We start from the raw sequence: 19,540 nt of genomic DNA on the forward strand, positions 1-19,540 counted from the left end.
AATATATGTACACTTACACACACACACATATATGTATACACACAGAGCACAGAAGAGGAGTGGCAGAGTCCCCCTCCAAAAGGTTGGAGTTCTATATATATACACATACATACATATACATATATATATTTTTTCATTTTATTTTCACAATCTTGAGGAGTAGGGGCTACTATGATCCCCATTTTTATAGATGAGGAAACAGAAGTTAAATGATTTTCCCAGGGTCAAACAGCTAGTAAGGTAGGAGGCAGGATTTGAAATCTCAACTTCCTGGCTCCAAGTCCATCGCTCTACCCACTGTGGCACATCCCAAATTCACAGAGATTTTACCCAATTCCAGTTTTGGGGTTGGGGAAAGACACCTCTAAGTTTGAAAAACAAAAGATAATATTTGGCTGGGTTTTCGGGTAGTAGCTTTACAAAGTCTTTCCCCATGCACCATGACCACCCCCTGCAATAATGTTGCTTCTCTACCCTCCTTGTCCTTCATATGGGAACACTTTAGCTCCTCCTCCCGCCATGGGGTCCTGTGCTTCTGACTGGTGAGCCTTAATTCTAAACACTCCAAGACTCAATAAAAAGCACTCCAGCCATCTCCTTAATACCCCCTGGCTCTCAATTTCTCTCTCTTATTCTGGGAACAATAATCAAATTAATGCTACTATTCCTGGAAAGGACATACGGTCTTGTTTATATATATTTGTTTACTGTCTCCCCCATTAGATTGTGAGCTCACTGAGGGCAGGGACTTTTTGTCTCTTTTTATAGCCCTAGCACTTAGCATGGGTGCCTGGCACACTGTAGGCCTTAATAAAGTTTACTGATTGATTAACATGTGACTCAATCATCTTATGACTTTAAGTCACCATCCCTGTGACTTCCCTGCCCAAAGTTCCTCTCTCTGGCCTCCACTCTTCAAAACATGTTGTCCTGGGGGCAGCTAGGTGGCACAATAGATAAAGCACTGGCCCTAGATTCAGGAGGACCTGAGTTCAAATCTGACCTCAGACACTTGACACTTACTAGCTGTGTGACCCTAGGCAAGTCACTTAATCTTCATTGCCCTGCCACCCCCCCAAAAAATACAAAACATGTCCTTCCCAAATTCTAATATGAACACAAGCTCCTTGAGGGCAGGGATTGTCTCAATTTTATATTTGCATTTCCAGAGCTTGGCATGGGGCCTGGTACATAGAAAGTGCTTAGTAGATGTTTATTTCATTGATTCATTGATTCGTTGATTCATTCATTCGTTCATTCATTGATTCATTCACTCATTCGTTCATTCATTGATTTATTCACTCATTCATTGATTCATTCATTCATTCATTCATTCAACATACTTCTGGTCTTGAATATAGAAGATACTCTTAGCACCATTTTCCTGGAAAACAGTAGGACTGAGTGAGAAAAGACGGGAGATTTAAGTTCTATCCCCAGCTCCAGTTATATGAACTGAGGCAAAGTAACTTCCTTTCTATGGACTTTCTCTGATCCAGACATGGATCAGCTGAAATATATGGGGATATTCAGCCTGGCGAACGGAAGACTTATGTGAGGCACAATCATTCTGTTCAAATACATGAAGGACGGTCGTACAGAAGAGAAATTAGTCTTCTCCTACTTGGCCCCAGACGGCAGAATGAAAAGCAGAATGATAACTATTTATTGATTGATTGCTATAAGGAAGCACATTTTCAGCTCCATACAAGAAAAGCTTCCTAAGGACAGAATCAATAAATCAATAAATATCTATCAAGTACCTACTATGTGCTAAGTGCTGGGTTCACAAAAAGAAGCAAAAGACAGCCCCTGCCCTCAAGGAGCTCACAATCGAATGGAATTGACAAAAAGTGGAAATGGCCACTTCATGGGGTCACAGGATTATAGATATGGAGTTGGAAGGGACCTTAGAGATCATCCGGTCTTCTCATTTTACAGTCTAGGAAACAGATCCAGAGATGTGAACTCACTTGCCCAAAGTCACACAGATATGAAGCAGCAGATCTAGAATATAAACCTAGGTGATTTGTTAACAAACCTAGCATATTTCTGTACTATACCACGCAACTGAGTTCTCCATCAAGAGGATTAAATGAGATCTCTGCTCAGGTATGTCTCTGTGGACTTTTCCAACTCTGCCTTCTCTATATAAAGCAAAATGACTGAGGGGGAAAGAGACGAGTTTTTTTTTTTTTCTGTGCGCCAGGAAAAGCCATGGAGACAATAAACCCCCTTGCTTCCTGTCTGCTATGACCTCTGCTTGATGTCTATGCCATTCTCCAGATGTCCCAAGAGACTTATGCTATGACGTACCCTCAGCTCAGCCAACTCTTATGCACCTGTTTGGGCCCAGAGGAAATAAAGTGAGTGCCCTTGTGAGTTGGGAGGCTCTGACCCAGAGATGAAGGTGGCAAAGTCAGCCTTGTCTCTGAATGAGCCATCAACCCACCCCAGCCCATCCCCAGGGACAGCCCAAGTCCATGAGCTGGAGTGGTTAGCACTGATTCCCTAAGCCCTTGCCCTATGGGAAGGGAGGGGCTTGCCCTTCATGGGTGAAGGGGTCTATTCATTCTCGATGAATTCATTTCTGGTTCATTTTAAATTGAACTGTCTGACCGGCCCTGGGACTTAATGGCCAAGGAGGAACCCTGGGGAAGTGACAGCAAAGGAGAGAGGGTGAGAGAGAAGCAGTCTGGGTATCTGGCAGCAGAATGTTTCCCAGGGGAATTCTGGAGGTCTGGAGCCCGAAGAGGTGAGCTTTGGCTCAAGGGGAGAGGGGGAGGTTAGCAGACAGCAACCCATTAAGCCCGCAATAGAGATGGTCCTAAAGGAGAATTATGGAAATGATTAGAGCGCCGGAAAATAGGACTGAAGGAAGAAAGGTTAAAAGAACAGGAATCATTTGGTCTGGCAAAGAGAAATAAGCAGGGGGGCTTAACAAGCTCTTCAGGCCTCTGAAGGGTTATTCTACAAAGGGTGATGGCTGGTTCTCCGACTCCACGTACACAGGGCAGAACAAGACCTCACTAGCTTCCCTGATGCAGTCCCACCCTGTCTATGCAGCCTTCATCATTGGAAATAATGAAACCAGCAGGTGCCATTCACTAGCATGCGGCTTTAAGACTGACAAAGCACTTTACATGCATTATCTCACTTGATGCTTAAGTCCCTGGGCTCCCCAACACGGACCCTTTACTCTACTGAACTAGTGTCCTCACCGTTCCCCACTCAGCCAACTTTCCTCCCAGCCTTTGTTCTGCTCTTTCCTCACCTAGAATACCCTCCTGGCTCTTCTTTGACTATCCAAGTCTCCCTTCAAGGTCGATCTCCTGCAACAGGCTTCCTGTGATACTCTAACCCACACTGATCTCTTCCTTCTTTGAGCTCTGGTAAGGTGTATGCTCTAAACCACACAGTGAAGTTCAGCATGTGCTCACATACATTGTCGGGCAGCAGCCTCTCGTCATTTCTGGTGCTTGTTTTCTATTTCCCACCACTTCATAACCCCCTTGAGAACCGGACTTATGACTTAGACATCTCTGCATGCCCCTGATGCACAGGGTGTTAAGATAAAGGAAGTCAAGACTTTATCTGTTTGAGGAACGTAGGGAATCTCCAGCTTGCACTCTTCCTTATCGGGCAGATTGTGGATTTCAGATGTATGTGAGCTCTTTGAGGGCAGGACAACTCTGCCTTTTTGTCTTTGTATCTTCAGTCCCTAACATAGGGGCTGGCGCGTAGTAAGTGCTTAAACATGCTGAAATGAATTGAGGAAACAGCCTCAGTTCAAAGAAAATTTCAAGGTCAGAGCACAGATTAAGATTTTTTTTTAATGTGGCCAATAGGGGGCAGCTAGGTGGCTTAGTGGATAAAGCACGGGCCCTGGATTCAGGAGTACCTGAGTTCAAATCCGGCCTCAGACACTGAACACTTACTAGCTGTGTGACCCTGGGCAAGTCACTTAACCCCAATTGCCTTACCAAAAAAAAAAAATGTGGCCAACGTGGGAATTTGTTTTGTTTGGCTATACGTGTTCATGACAGGGGTTTTTGTTTTTCTTTCTTATGTGGAAGGGAGGGAAGGGAGGGCAGGTGGGAGAGAGAGAGAGAGAGAGAGAGAGAGAGAGAGAGAGAGAGAGAGAGAGATGACAGATATTAGTTGATTTTAAAAATCTAATGAAAAATTTAAATAAAAATTTAAAAGAGGGTTTCAGAGCTCTTAGGTGACAAAAGAATCCTGAGTCTCCATACTACATCTGAGATGAATGAGGGCATAATCCTATTTAGAGGCAAGAGAATAAGCATTCATTAAGCACTTACTACAGTATGGGCCAAAAGTCATGAAGGGATTTCAATATTTAATAACTCCTTTATTTTTTGTTTTATTTTACAATAACATAGCATTATATACAGTGTAGATACAGGAAATGAATTTACATTACACGTGAAAAAATCACATCTCATAAATGGCAAAAAATAAAGAAAAATAATTTTCAAACAGTTATTAAAACATCGTGAATTTTGGCCCACCGTGTATGTGCTAATCACAATGCTAAATGCTTTACAAATATCTCATTTGATCTTCAGAACAACTCTGGGAGGTTAAGTTCTATTATAATCCCAATTTTACAACTGAGGAAACTGAGGCAGAGAGGTTAAGTGGCTAAGCCCAGGGCCACTGAGCTTCTAAGCATCTGAGGCTGGATTTGAACTCAGTTGTGGGTCCTGAGTTCAGGCCCAGTCCTCTATACACTGCACCACCTGCACCACCTAGCTGCCTCAGGTCACATGTAGTTCTAGCTCTCTAGACTTTCATCCTAGGTGGCACTGGGCAAGATTCCACAGGCACTGGTGTAGACCCAAACCCAGAGGTGCTTTCTGATGATCATATTCTGTGTACAGAAGCCAGAAGGGCCAAGGAACCCTTGATGGCAAGGTGAAGAGCCCATACCCTGGCCCACCTCCAACACCCCCTGGCATCCCTTCTGTGAGCTCTGCCACCTCCTGGGCCTCACATCCTCTGTTCTTTTAGACCAAAGTTTCCTGCTTTTATCACTCCCCTCTGAAGGCTCATTTTGAGAGCTGCTTTAAAGAAACATAACCTTTCCTGTTGGCTGCTTTTCTTCCCTCTTCCTCCCTTCTCCCCTCCCTCCCTCTCTCTTTTTTTTTTGTCTTGAAAGCATCAGATGAGACAGACCTACTGTTCCTGTGGGACCTAAGGAAAAGCGAGATGCCTAACAATTTCTGCCCTTTCCTCTCCATAATATTCCTTCTGAAGGATCTGACTTCTGAGACATGTGTAAAAATGAAAAATTCCACTTTTTTGCCCCAAGACAAGTGAGCCTGGTATTCTGTCAGTCCTAGAACCCAAAATGAGCCCCCAACTCTTACAAAATATCCCCAGGTCACTTGGATTCTTCCTGTATTTGGTCTTATGCTCTAAGAATGTGGTGACAGAAGCCTTTGGGTTGTATGACCAAGTAACTTTCCCTCTTGGCCTCAGTTTCCTTAGCTGTAAAAGGAAGGGGTTGGGTGAGACGGTCTCTAGCATTCTGTGACTCAGCGGTCTCTCAGAGGCACCCAAAGGGCCTTGGGTAAGTCATGTGGAAAACTTCTCTCCACTAAGCTTGTTGTAAACTTGTGGAGTAGGCGACAGAGGGAAATGACATCATCTTCTACTCCAAAGGCCTCAAAGGAGAAAGACAGTCATCTGCCTTTTGGGCTAAGCTTCCTCCTGGAGGAAGGGAAGATAGAGGAGATGACCTTCAGATGGCCTCATTGTCTCAAGGACTGTTAGGATCTGGGATATAGTGAGCAGAATTGGGAAATTCTTTCCCAGACTCAGAGATTGAGAAATATTTGTTTGCTGTTGTTGTTCAGTTGTTTCAGTCGTGTCTGACTCTTCGTGACCCCATCTGGGGTTTTCTTGGTAAAGATACTGGAGTGTTTTGCCATTTCCTTTTCCAACTCATTTCACAGATGAGGAAACTGAGGCAAACTGAGGTGAAGTGACTTGCCCAGGGTCACACATACCAGTAAGTATCTGAGGCTGGATTTGAATTCAGATCTTCCTGATTCCAGGCCCAGTGCTCTATCCACTCTGCCACCTAACTCCCCACTAACCTAAACTCATTCTTCCTCTAGGAATTTGCTTCAAGTCCATCAAACTGGGGAGGTTGAGGAAAACCTTCGAGTCCAAATTCAACCCCATCAAAGAGTAACTTTCTAGGGGGCAGCTAGGTGGAACAGTGGATAAAGCACGGGCCCTAGATTCAGGAGGACCTGAGTTCAAATCCAGTCTCAGACACTTGACACTTACTAGCTGTGTGACCTTGGGCAAGTCACTTAACTCTCACTGCCCTGCCGAAAGAAAGAAAGAAAGGAAGAAAGGAAGGAAGGAAGGAAGGAAGGAAGAAAGAAAGAAAGAAAGAAAGAAAGAAAGAAAGAAAGAAAGAAAGAAAGAAAGAAAGAAAGAGTAACCTTCCAAACGGCTGCTTCTATGCTGGGTCCTCTTGGACCGTCAGCAGCTGGTAGACAGGGGTGTGTTTGGGCATGTCTGTGTTTGGTACAGTGCCCAGTTGTTTTTTAAGCTGGTTAGAATTAGATGCTAATGAAGCCAAGGTCACAAGTTCCACTCCTATAGGGACCATTTTTTTTGCACAGAGGAAAAATTGTTTTAAGACCAAAGATCATGTCCCCAACCAGCCCATTAGTGTATGGATGGCTTAGGCCAACCCATCACTGCCATGGGAGAAACAGCTCAAAGCTCACATTTTACTGATGGGGAATGAGAGGAGGGAAAGATGTGTTAATAACACCATCAACTGTATACAGAAGACAATAGCTACACCATACACATCAGGCATGATGTGGGCACCAAATATTCCATTATTAAGTTGTAAGGGAGAAGAATTTGTTGGGCAGCAAATCAGAATCAGGAAAGGAACCAACAAGCATTTATTAAGCACTTGCTGTGTACTGGGCATTGTGTTTGGTGCTAGGGAGATAAGGCCCCAAATGGAAGCATCTCTGCTCTTAGAAGGCCCAAGTACCTATTTTATTTGTTGTCTGTCATATTCTACTTCAAATGTAGGCTCTCTGTATTTCACCCTCTCTCTATTCCCTCCCTTTTAAAAAAACTTGTTTGACTTTTTGCTAAATCTTATTTTCTTATTTGCATTATTTGTCCCCTTACTCCTCCCCTCAGTTTTGGTTTTTCTATCTCTTCTTCAGAAGCAGGTGAAGTGGAAATACAGTGGAGAGAGAACTGGACTTGCAGTCTGGAAGACCTGAGTTCAAACTCAGCCTCAGATGCTTAGTAGTTGTGTGACCCTGGGCCAGTCACTTAACCTTGTTTGCCTCAGTTTCTTCATCTATAAAATGAGCTGGAGAAGGAAACAGCAAACCACTACAGTATCTTTGCCAGAAAAACCCCAAATGGGATCATGAAGAGTTGGACACAACTGAACAACAAAAATGATTAGCCATTATGGTATCCCTGACAGATGGATATCCAGCCTCCAATTTAAGGCTTCTACAATGGGGAAGCATTCTATTCTTACACAATTCTACCCACTAGGGAGTGTTTTCTTTCATTGAAATCTGCCTCTCTGTACCATCTGAGACCAAACAAGATAAAATCCAGTCCCTTTTCCACAATGACTGAGATGATGAAGGCTCTTTGACTCTATGCTATGTCAGGACAGGTTGAAGGGAGGGATGGTTAACGAGGAGAAGATGCAGAGGAGGACATGATGTAGCTGTCTTTAGGTAAGGGCCATTACAAGGAAGGAGGGATTAGAATCACTCTGTTTGGCCCCAGAGGGCCAAGCTAGGAGCAATGAAGCATATTTAGACTCGATGTCAAGAAAAACAATTAGCGCTGTCCAAAAATGGCATGGGCTGCTGCCTCTGGAGATTAGCTTTCTCATCCTTGAAAGTCTTCAAGCAAAAGCCAATGACCACTTGTTAGGTATGATACAGCTGAGATTGCTTTCAGATCTGGGCCTGACTAGGTGGTCTCCCAATGTAGAGACGGCCGATAACTCTTACCATCACCATTCACACTAATCTGGTTCCTAGGGTCCTGTGTCAGTCCCAGTCTCTTCTTTAACCTTCTTGCCAGAGAAGGTTTAGGGCATAGTACCCTTACTTTTTCCTGTGCAGAGGCACAGGTCCCTCTGGAAGTTCATGCCAGCACTGAGGAGAAGGGTTGTATGCAGAGCACTGGGGTTCCCTTTGCCTATGGGCAGCATATACCAGGAAAAGTCACAGATGAGTAAACTGACCTGCTTTCATGCCCAGGAGCCTTGGTTAGTGAAAAGATGGAGGGAGAGACACAGAACTGGGTATGCAAGGCTTAATCCATACCCACTGGTAGTGGCCTTTTCAAGTGATCTCTACTTCTAGAATGTCTCACAACTGTTCTTAAATTCTCTGATTCTGTTTGTACCCCTTCTATCCCATTTATCCCATTTTAAATTGTATTTAGTCACCCTGTCTTCCTTAGTAGACCACAAACTCCAGGAGGGCAAAGGCTATGCCTTGTCTTTGCATCCACAGGGACCATTCTGCATGAAGTAGGCACTTGTAGTGTTTTGCTAACTGAATGAACGGTGCATGTTGACTACAAATCGGCACTGGGATAGGCAAACACTGGTTTCTCTCCTCTGCTCTCTTCCCTCCCTCGCCTCCCCCACAAGGACTCAGGTGTTGGCCCCTCTAGGAACCTTCTCTGATTTCTAGGCAGCTGAGGGAACTGAGTCAAATAAATATTTATTGAGCTCTTACAGTGTGGCAGCTCTATCTTGGGTCCTCTGGAAGACACAGAATGGAAGAGTACACAGTCTTTGACCTTGAAGAACTAAGTCTGGGTGGCAAGGCACACACACAAAGAGGTAAATAATAAAACAAGTTAACTAATGATGGGAAACAGCAGTGATCACAAGGCAGCATGTTCCTTAAGGGCCAAAGGACAGCAGATGCTCAGAGTTCAAAGGAGAAAGCACTAGCTAAGGGCTGGAGGGATCAGGGGTAGTTTCTGATAGAAGGTGTGTCGAGATGGCCTCTAGGTCTGGTTCCTGTTATACCCAGGCTCCATCCACATCCAGGCAAGCCACCCTCCTGGACCAAGCTTCCTGAAATGCCCCCCTCTTCCACCTCACCCCGTCTCCTCAGTTCAGTGTCAGAAAGCACTGAGTGGGTCCTAAATTTTAAGGAGTTTTAGAGTGAAAGGGCTGTCTAGTCCTCCCCCCCCCAATTTTATGGATGAAGAAACTGAGGGAAAGAAAGGTAAAAAGATCAGCCCATGGGCACGCGGTAGCAAAGCTTCTAGAAGGCACAGTTTTTCTAGGGTCTCTTAGGTTGAGCACTGACTAGATTCTACTCAGAAAACAACCCAGATGCTGTAATGAGGACCATTCTCCATCTTTTTCCAACTCTCTCTCCCTCTGCTGGGAGTCTTAAGAGCTTTATGGGCACGACTGGAGTTGTCCAGAAGCCCAGATACTGGCATGGAACTGCCTGGGAGATGGAAGCAGATGAAAACAGGGGCAAAAATGAATGTTAAAAAAATCGATGAATTGTTTTTGTCATTTCCCCTCCAAATGAGCAAGTTGCAGAGGCTGGGGATAAGCAACAGAGAGGGGTAGGAAGAATCCAGGGGAATGCAGCTCTCAGGTGGGTCTTCCTAACAAAGGGGAGGTGGCAAAGCCTACAGTCAGGCTGTTTGGGGAAGCATCATTTCCATGACTGGCATTTGGTTCAAACTGCAGTTTGCAGAAGAGGGAGGAAGAAGGAGAACTCTGGAACAGAGATGGAGATAGAGATAAAGGTGGTAAAGCTTCAGGGAGAGGGAAAGAAAGAGATACGAAACAGTAAGGTGGCAGGGAGTAGGGGAGAGAGAGAGAGAGAGAGAGAGAGAGAGAGAGAGAGAGAGAGAGAGAGAGAGAGGGGCAGAGGGACAGAGAAACACAAAGGGATAGAATGGAGATGGGAGAAAGACAAGAGATTAGGAGATTGAGAAATGGAATATACTGTTTCCAACCTGAATGAACTTTACTTAAGCTTCGGAATTACTTTCCTTAACCATTTAGACTCCTCTTCAGTCCATGGGGGTAGAGATGGTGCTCAGAGGGAGGTTTTCAGAGGCCCAATGGACAGCAGTTCTCAATGCTTAAGGTGCAGAGATCCAAAGTCCCATTTCTGTCCCCAGAAGTATTATAGCTTTAAAGCTACTAGATGCCCACCTCACTTGGCACCCTAACCTAGGCTAAAGTCTCCTCCTCCAAACCAGGACACAGAGAAGTCCTCTCTGCTTCAGCAGTTAGCAGTTTTCTTTCAGGGCCTAACAAGCCCAGGGCATGCAAATATCCGGAACCTGATGGTAGATGGTCTGATGCCACCATCTCCCTCCTGGATTCTGCCAATTAAGGCTCGCATACCAGTTCTGTGCCTCTCCCTCCATCTTTTCACTAACCAAGGCTCCTGGGCATGAAAGCAGGTCAGATTACTCATCTGTGACTTTTCTTGGTACAGGCACAGTGCTGCCCTTAGGCAAAGGGAACCCCAATGCCCCATGTACAACCCCCCCCCCTTGATGGGGGCATTAACTTCCAGAGGGACCTGTGGGAGGAGATCTTTATCCACTTGTCCAGGAAAAGGGGAGGCAAGAGGATGGCAAGAAGGTTAAAAGGGGAGACTGAGCCTAGCACGGGACTTCAGGAACCCAGGGAGGCCTTAGTGTTTGCAGATTAGTGAGAACGATGGTGAGAGACGCTGCCCATCTCTACATTGGGAAAAGGTGGTTGCTCCCTGCCTCACTTCTTGGGGTTCTCAGGTGGGGAGGTGTGCCCCGCCATGTAAGGGATACATTCATCTCAGGAAAATGAGAGCTGTGCTCAGGTCCCCTTCCCCCTCCTCCTCACTCCTTCCCGACCCTGCCAGCCACCCAATTAGAAGCTGCGTTGGCTCCAACAGATGGGAGCTGCTGCGGCAGGCAGCCTGAGGATCAGAGCATAAAGCCCAGCTGACAGTCTCCTTGCTTATTTTGGTCCAGGGAAGATGGGTAGGAGCAAAGGCAGAAGGAAGAATCGGGGTCACAATATACTCAGGCCCTGTCCCTTGGACTTTCTAACCCCCCCGTTCCCGCCCCGTACTCGGCTCCCTCAGTCCAGTGCAAACCAGGACTCTGGCTCCTCCCAACAGAGCCAGTTCCTTTTCCTCCAAGTGAGGAAGTCAGAAGACGCCCTCTCTCATAGGGCAGATGGACCACCTGTAGCTGGCCTGCTTCCCATCTCCCTAGCGTCTAGGTGCAAGAATACCCAGCTTGCAGAGTGATGCTTTGCTGTTTGCCATCTGGCCTCTCTGCCCTCTTCCAAAGGAAGGGCCCCTCGGCTGAGAAGAAGGGCCTCTCCCGGCCCATACACCTCCTTCTCCCCTGTCCCATCTCCCACCTCTGGCTGCCCCCCGTGCCTGAAGAAGGAGCCTCCCTCCAGGCGGTGCAGCGCAGGGCAGCCAGGCAGACACCAATACAGGCCTTTTTGCTCCTTTCCCCGGGCACTTGAGAACAGCAGAGTTCAAAGACCAAAAGACGCCTCCCAGCGTAGTGCATGTCTGTGTTGTTCCAAGCCCCCTCCGTATCCCCCTAGGTTCCCCTCAATGCCTTCAAATGTCCAGATGCTCCTTTCCAACCAAGCAACAGTTTGTGCAGGTTCCAGACTCCAGAGGGTTAATTAATCCAAGAGAATAAGAGATCTGCCCCCACACAGGAGCAACCTCCTCGCTGAGCTCGTAGTCAATGTCTGTGCAGCTAGGAGCCTGCTTTTTATTCCTCTCCTGCCACCAGCCTCTCTTTTCCCTCTCCCCCTCCCCCTCTTCCCGAGGCATCCTTCCTTCCTCCAAGCAGCATCCCCAGCTGCCCATCACCAGCCCAGTCCGCAGGGGCCCAGATCCTAGGGGGTGAGGGGCATGGGCACTCCCGGCTCCCCTTCCCCCAGAGGTCTCGGCCATCTCTCAGCCCCCGAAGCCAAGTCCTAGCGAGCCCGCCCTAAAGCTCCCCGGCTGCGCTTCCCCGCAGCCGGCCCCAGCTGGAGCTGCAAGATGCCAAGCTCCCGGCCGCCCCCAGCCCTCGCCCTCGCCCTCCGCCAGCGGCGGCAGCGCAGCGCCCCAGCCCGGGCGGACTCACCCTGGGAACGCCGCCGCGCTGGCTCGGGGCAGTGCCGTCATCCGCCCGTCTGCCGCCCGCCACCTGCACGCACGCACATCGGCTGCAGCCCGCAGCCCCTGGCTGGGATCGGGCTCCGCTCGGCGCCCCTGCCCCCACCCGCTTTGCATCCAGCCACGAGGACGCGGGCTTGTGGCCCCGGCCCCGGCTCCGGCTCGGGGACGGAGTTGGCTGACGAGCGGGGTCCGGGGTGGGCTGGGCGGAGGTGAGAGCAATGGCAGAATAGCAGCCCCAGCCCGTCCGGGCCGCCCGCTCCCCTTGCCCTCCTCGGGGCTTCCCGCTCCTCCCGGCTCCCTCCAACCCGAGGGCGAGGGCTCCGCTCTTCCTTCGAACTCCTCGTCGGGAGGCGGGCGGGACAGCGACTGTGGCTCGCTCGCTCTGCTCGCGGCTCATTTGTAATTGCACGCAGCAGGCCCTCTGCGCTCCCCGCGCGCCCCCCGCCCCCCACTTCCCCACCTCGTTCTCAACCTCCCCAGCCCCGTTGTCTCCCCTCCTCCCAGCCTGCGTGTTTCACCACCCACCGCCCGCACCGCCTCTGTCATTTTAACTCCTCAGGTGCCGGAGGCCCCCCCCCCTCCCCGACACACACATACACACAGACACACACACACACACACACACACACACACACACACACACACACACACACACACACACACAAGACCGATGGAGATGGGCCTCGGAGCTGCCAGTCAATATCTCAACAAGCATTTATTAGGTCTCTACCCTACTCTTGGAGCAGGAGATGCAAAGACAAAAGGAAGATGAGTTATCCTGCCCTCAAGGAACTTGCGTCCCGCGAAAATAAATGGGGTTGCTTACTGCTGTTCTGATGCTTTGGGGGAGAGGGCAGTCCTACAGATCCCTGGTGTGTGTGGTCATTAAACCTTATTTAGAAGACTCTTGGAAATCCTCAAAGCACTTTTCACCAAAATAGTCCTCTTAGGTAGGCAGCCACAAGTAAAATTATCCCCTTTTGATAGACTAGGAAACTGGGGGGGGGGGGGGAGAGCCAGAGAAGAAAGCCAGAGAGAAGAGAATTTCCCCAAAGACACATAATACTGAAGGCAGGATCTGAACTCAGATTTCCAGACTCCAACTTCAGTGTCCTTTTAGCTACCTTTGATATTGATGGTGAGTGAAGGAGCTTGTCTGAGTGATGGGCCTAGAATCCTAAATGGAATGGATCTTGAAAGTCATCTAGTTCAACCTCAACATTTCACAAACGAGGACACTGAGGCCAATAGAAGTTAAGTGACTTGTCCAAGGTCACAAGGTAATCAGTAGGCAGAATCCAAATCCTGTTGCTTACTAAACTTAAGGCACATTCCCTAGGCAAATCACTTATTGTTCAGTCATTTCAGTCTTGTCCAACTCTTTGTGATCTCATTTGGGGTTTTCTTGGCAGAGACACTAGAGTGGTTTGCCATTTCCTTCTCCAGCTCATTTGACAGATGAGGAAACTGAGGCCAACAGGGTTAAGGGACTTGCCCAAGGTCACACAGCTGTCTGAGGTCAGATTTGAACTCAGAAAAAGAAATCTTCCTGATTCCAGGCCTGGCATTCTGTCAAATTCACTACCTAGCTGCCCCAATCCCTTTCCATGATTTGCCACACAGGACAGACAGACCCTTCTGCTCTAGCACCACTAAAGATGGGAAAGGGCCAGGCTGATCAACTGGAAGTGTTGGGACCCAAGGGAGGAAGCTCAGGACTTTGTGTTATCATTGTTATTTACACTCATGTATCATCCTGCCTCCACTCTCCCTCCTGCCTTGGTCCTTCATGACCCTGACAGAATAATCTTCCAAATGTATAGATCTACCCATCCCACTCCTCTGTTAAAATTATCAGTGCTCCCTTCTCTATTGCCTACCTAGTAGGCATTCCCACTCCCTGGCATTCTGAAGCCTCCTTGGGCTGGCAACATACCACCTTTCTACCCTTATTTCATAGGATTCTCCTATGCACACCCTGAGCTCCCACCAAGCTAAACTTTGCTCTGTTCTCTTGTAACAGGCCTTGCTCTTTCTCCTTGCCTTTGTTCGGAGTGTTCTTAGCAAAGGGATGGAGGTACCTCCCCTATTCTTCTTCAACTGCTAAATCTCTTTCAGTCCTTTAAAATACAACTCAAATGCCTTTTCCTTCATGAAGCTCCTCCTTGTGTTTCTAGCTGATAACTTCTCATAGTACTGTGCTTAATGCCTCTGGTACATATATGGACTGTTTCTTGTTACAATAAACTGCTGTACATGGGTCATTAGGGCAGCTAGGTGGCACAGTAGATATAGTGCTGGGCCTGGAGTCAGGAAGACCTGAGTTCAAATCCTGCTTCTGACACTTCCTAGCTATGTGGCCCTGGGCAAGTGACTTTAGCCTGTCTGCCTCAGTTTCCTCATCAGTCAAATGAGCTTAAGAAGGAAATGGTAAACCCCTCCAGTATCTTTGCAAAGGAAACCCCAAATGGAATGGGTCATTTTCCTTCTTTACTAGGTTGTAATCTCCATAGAGTCAGGGGTCATGTTTTATCTAACCTTTGTCTCTCCCCCCAACCATCCCTCCTCACTTGCCCAACATTTTAATAAATGATCATCAAGTTTGTTGATTTTATAGTAATCCAGATGGGCAGATGGGAAGTGACAAAGATGGCAGTCATAGAAATGGGAAGGGTATTGCAGTTGTTTAGGTATATGTTATCTCTTCAATTAGCTTATAAACCCCTGTAGGGTGAAATAGATTTTTTCTGTATCACCTATAACACCAGACATAGTGCTAGGCATGTGGTGGGCCTGAGTAAATGATTGATGAGTGATTGAATAAATAAATAAATAGATAGATAGATGAATAGATAAATAGATAAATAAATAAATGAAATAAGAGCGTGAAACATTTCTCAAGTCCCTTCCTCATCCATCACATCCCATAGGAAGACATTGGACAATGGAAAAGAACAGTAGAAAAAGAGGAATATTCTAAAGGCATATTCTCAAATAGCCTGAAATTCTGGAAAGTCATCCCTGTCCTAAGGGACAATAAAGTAGACTCTATTGACCATGCTCTTCTAAGCTCTTAGGTAATTAAGTCTAGAATTTGATGACCTTGCTATTGACTCGTCTGCCCCAAAGTTCAACCTCCAGGCTCAGCAATGCAGAACTGAAACTTTCTCTATGAACCAACTCTTCCACTTAGACAATAAGGATGCTCTGGTCTCTGTGCCCTTCACTTGATCCTCAGGAGAGAGATACTGAGGTTATACCAACCATGGAAATGATCTTTGGGTCAATCCTCAGATTAGCCCTGGATTTCTGGATCAGGACACTAGATTTAGAGCTCAGTGACCCAAGACAAGATTGGAACCCAAGTCCTCCTCCCTCCAGGGACATCAAAGTATGTAATCTCTTGGCAAGTCACATCAACATCTCTGATCTTCAGCTTCCTCTTCTGTAAAATGTGACTAATGATACTTGCACTACCTAACTCAAGGGCTGGAGACAGGGAGGTCTTTTCTAATTCTTAAGTTGCTATATAGGTGTGAGTTATTATTATTGTGCACTGAAGCAAGTCAGGAAATAAGATGAACTAATTGGCCCAGTTTGTGCCTTGCCTGCTATTAGTTCCATAGGTAGTAATATGGCTGCGAAACTGAAGAATATAATGGAGTCGGGAAGACCTGACTTCAATGCTGGCCTCAGACACTAGCTTCGTAACTCTTGGCAAGTCAATTCATCTCCATCTGCCTCAGTTTCCTCATCTGTAAAATGAGGATAATAATAATTGTGGCACTTCACAGGGTTTTTAGGAAGATAAAAATGAAATAATATTTATAAAGCACTTTGCAAACCTTAAAACACTATGTTGTTGCTGTTATTATTATTATAATAAATATCTCACTATCAATATAATTTGCTTGCATAATATATATCACCTTAGTTACTTAGGTGATACGTAAGTTCTGAGGGAAATGTTAGAGTGAAAGGAATAAAACAAGCAACAAGAATTAATTAAGGCTTACAATGTACCTGGCATTGTGCTAAGCATTGGAGATACAAAGAAAGACAAAAACAATTACTGCCCCCAGAAAGCTTATATTATTTTTTTTTCAGAGCAATGAGGGTTACGTGACTTGCCCAGAGTCACACAGTTAGTAAGTGTCAAGTGTCTGAGGTCGGATTTGAACTCAGTTCCTCCTGAATCCAGGACTGGTGCTTTATTGGCTGTGTCACCTAGCTGCCCCCAGAAAGCTTACATTCTGATGAGGGAGAGACACCATGCATATGAATAGGTACATAAACTACATACAGAGCAAATGGAAAGATGGGAGTCAGGGGCTAATCAGGGAAGGCTTTCTACAATGACAGCAAATGGCTCTTTTTCTTACTAGGCTATAAGTTCCATAAAGTCAGTGGCACTGTCTTATCTAACCTTTGTCTCACTCCCTGCACCTGTCTAGCACTTAATAAATGGTTGTCAAGTTTTCTGATTTTATAGTAATCCAGATGGGAGGTAATAAGGATGGTCATCCTCATTATAATTATTAGTGTTATATAGAAATGGGAAGGAAGGGGTTTAAAATAAACTTTGAAAGAGGGTAGAGGAAGAGTGTGGGCTTATGCCCCCTGCCCTCAACAAGTCAGTCTCCTGGAGGGATCCACACCTGACCGTCTCACCCTGATCAGTGTAATGCTTAAGGTTGCTATGAAGGCTTTTTTCATGAAAGCTCAAAGGACTTTTCTCCCTCCCTAACCTCATTAATCCTCACAAATTGTCTCCTGAAGTGATATATGTCCCTGGGATCTCTCTCTCTCTCTCTCTCTCTCTCTCATCTATACACACAAGGGTCTCTCACACCTTCAGAATGACAAATCCATTTTTTCCCACTCCACATTACCACTCTATTGACCATCTTCTCCTCCAATCAGATTCTATTCATTTCTACATATCCCATTTAAGAAACGGTTCACATGACAAAGAATCTGGGAATGCAAGCATCCTAATATTGTCACATCTTATTCTGCATTGTCCCGGTTCCCCACTTCTCCCCTCCCCATTAGCGATCCTCACCAGCATCACCACCATTATCACAGCTCATATTTATACAGTCCTTCATAGCTTCGCTTTCATCCTTTGGATTTACAGAAATAGATTTTTAGCTGGAAGGGACCTCAGGAGACCCTGCGATTCATCCCTTTTTAGGCAGTGAAAGTATTAACAATAATAATAATTGCTGATATTTATTTAACTTTCAGGTTTACAAGACACTTTACATATTTTATTTCCTATGACCTTCATGAGAGCCTTATGAGGTCAGTACTATCAGCACTGGCAGAACTATTCATTATCATTATTTTTAAAATCCAGCCCAGAATCCATCTGACCCACTTAGAATATAATCTTTGCTACGGTTCCAGATTTGCTTTCTGGTGTTTTTGTTTTGTAAATATTGTTACCAAGTACAGAGCACCAGTAATTTATTATACCCCATCTACAGATGGAGAAACTGGAGCCAAGTGCCGTTAAGTAACTTGGCTAAGGTAAGAAGTCAGCAAATACTTGGTAATAACAATAGCTAGCATTTATACAGGGCTTTAAGATTTGCAAAGCGCTTTACAAATATTATCTCATTTGATCCTCACAACTATGGGAGAGGTAATATGATTATCCCCCATATTACAGGTGAGGAAACTGAGGCAGGTGGAGAAGTGACTTGCTCAGGGTCACAGAGCTGGTAAATGTCTAAGGTTCCAGGTTCAGTGCTCTATCCACTACATTAAACTGTAGTCTTCTAACTCCTGTTGCAATTCTCTTCTGATGCTACATCATCACTAGGGAGCAGGAGGGGACATCAGTATGGCTTTATATCAACTGAAGGAGCACTGAACTTAAAATCCAAAGACCTGGGTTCAAGTACTGACACTTCCCTGCTACAAGACCCTGGGCAGGTCATTTAGCTGCTCTGAGCATGTACATAAAAAAAAATACAGGGTTATTGTGAGGAAAGCACTTGGTAAAGTGCCATGTGAAAGTGAGTTACTTTAATGATTCTCCCCATTTTTCAGATTGAGGAAAATGAGACCCAAAGAAGTTCAATGACTTCTTTTAGGCGGTGTGGTATTAAAGCCAGAATGAGGAACAAGGTTTTCTGTCTCTTAGACTTGGACTTTCTCCACCAGATGCCAAAGACTTTCTAACAAGATTATAACAATAACAATAACAATGACAACTCTAGGCAATGGAAAGCCACCAGGGGTTTAGATAAATTAATGCAGACTTCTTGAATTTATCTAAACCTTTCTACTTTTATTTTCAGCCCGTACCACCCCTTGGGTCATCGATTTTTGTAAACTCACCATGTGCTGTGTGAAGTAGGGCTGCATTCCTTTTCATTTGTGCTAAATTTGCCTCTCTTAAGATATCTCAAGATATTTTTTCCATTGAAATCCTACCCAGTCTTCAAACCAAAGCTCGGTTCTGCTTCCCCCAAGAAGGCTCCCCCAGATTCCCTGAATGTGCCTAGATGGGGTCTCCTCCTCCCCTCCACCCTGGCGATGCTTTGTTTGTACCTTTCTCGTTTAGTTTCATTTAGCAAACATTTGCTGAGCACTGACACTGAAAAGGCACTATGGCTAATGTTTCTGTAGCATTAAGGCTTGAAAAGTGTTCTACAAATAGTATCTTGTGACAATTCAAAGAGGAAGGTTCTATTCTTATTCCCATTTTATAAATAAGGAAACTGAGGCTGGCAGAGTTTAACTCACTTGCCCAAGGCCAACCATCTAGTAAGTGTCTGAGGACAGATTCAAACTCAGCTCATTCAACTAACTAGTCTATAGCCAACCTCAGCTTTTTTTTTTTTTTAATTTTTAGGGAGGTAATTGGGGTTAAGTGACTTGCCCAGGGTCACACAGCTAGTAAGTGTTAAGTGTCTGAGGCCAGATTTGAACTCAGGTACTCCTGACTCCAGGGCCGGTGCTCTATCCACTGTGACACCTAGCTGCCCCTAATCTCAGTTTTTAAATCTCACTTACAAATTGCCTCCTTTGGGAAACTGTCTCTCACTGACTCCTCCCAATTCTAATTTCTCTTCTTTGCTTACTCTGTACAAATGGCAAATCTCATTTACATATCATACTAAACATCTTTCTCACCACTTTGTTAGGCACATGGTACAAGATTATTATTTTCATTTTACAGATGAGAAAAATGAGGTAGTCTGGAAAGAACATTGACTCTGGTATTGCAGGACCTGGATTCAAACCTACCACTGACACTTACTACTGTAACTAGTCTTAGACACATTCCTCAAGTTTCCTGGACC

General features: G+C 45.8%; 1 protein-coding gene across 1 annotated transcript in view; it reads right to left on the reverse strand.

Moving 5' to 3' along the window:
- LRRN2 (leucine rich repeat neuronal 2) overlaps positions 1-12,661 on the reverse strand; it is a 100,930-nt gene extending 88,269 nt beyond the window's left edge. Inside the window, exon 1 of the mRNA XM_044002146.1 lies at positions 12,187-12,661. The gene's annotated coding sequence lies outside the window, so the exon portion shown is untranslated. The remainder of the gene's footprint in view (positions 1-12,186) is intronic.
- Between the last annotated feature and the right edge of the window lie 6,879 nt (positions 12,662-19,540).

The sequence above is a fragment of the Dromiciops gliroides genome, chromosome 4, assembly GCF_019393635.1.
Source record: "Dromiciops gliroides isolate mDroGli1 chromosome 4, mDroGli1.pri, whole genome shotgun sequence".
In the NCBI taxonomy this organism is placed as follows: domain Eukaryota; kingdom Metazoa; phylum Chordata; class Mammalia; order Microbiotheria; family Microbiotheriidae; genus Dromiciops; species Dromiciops gliroides.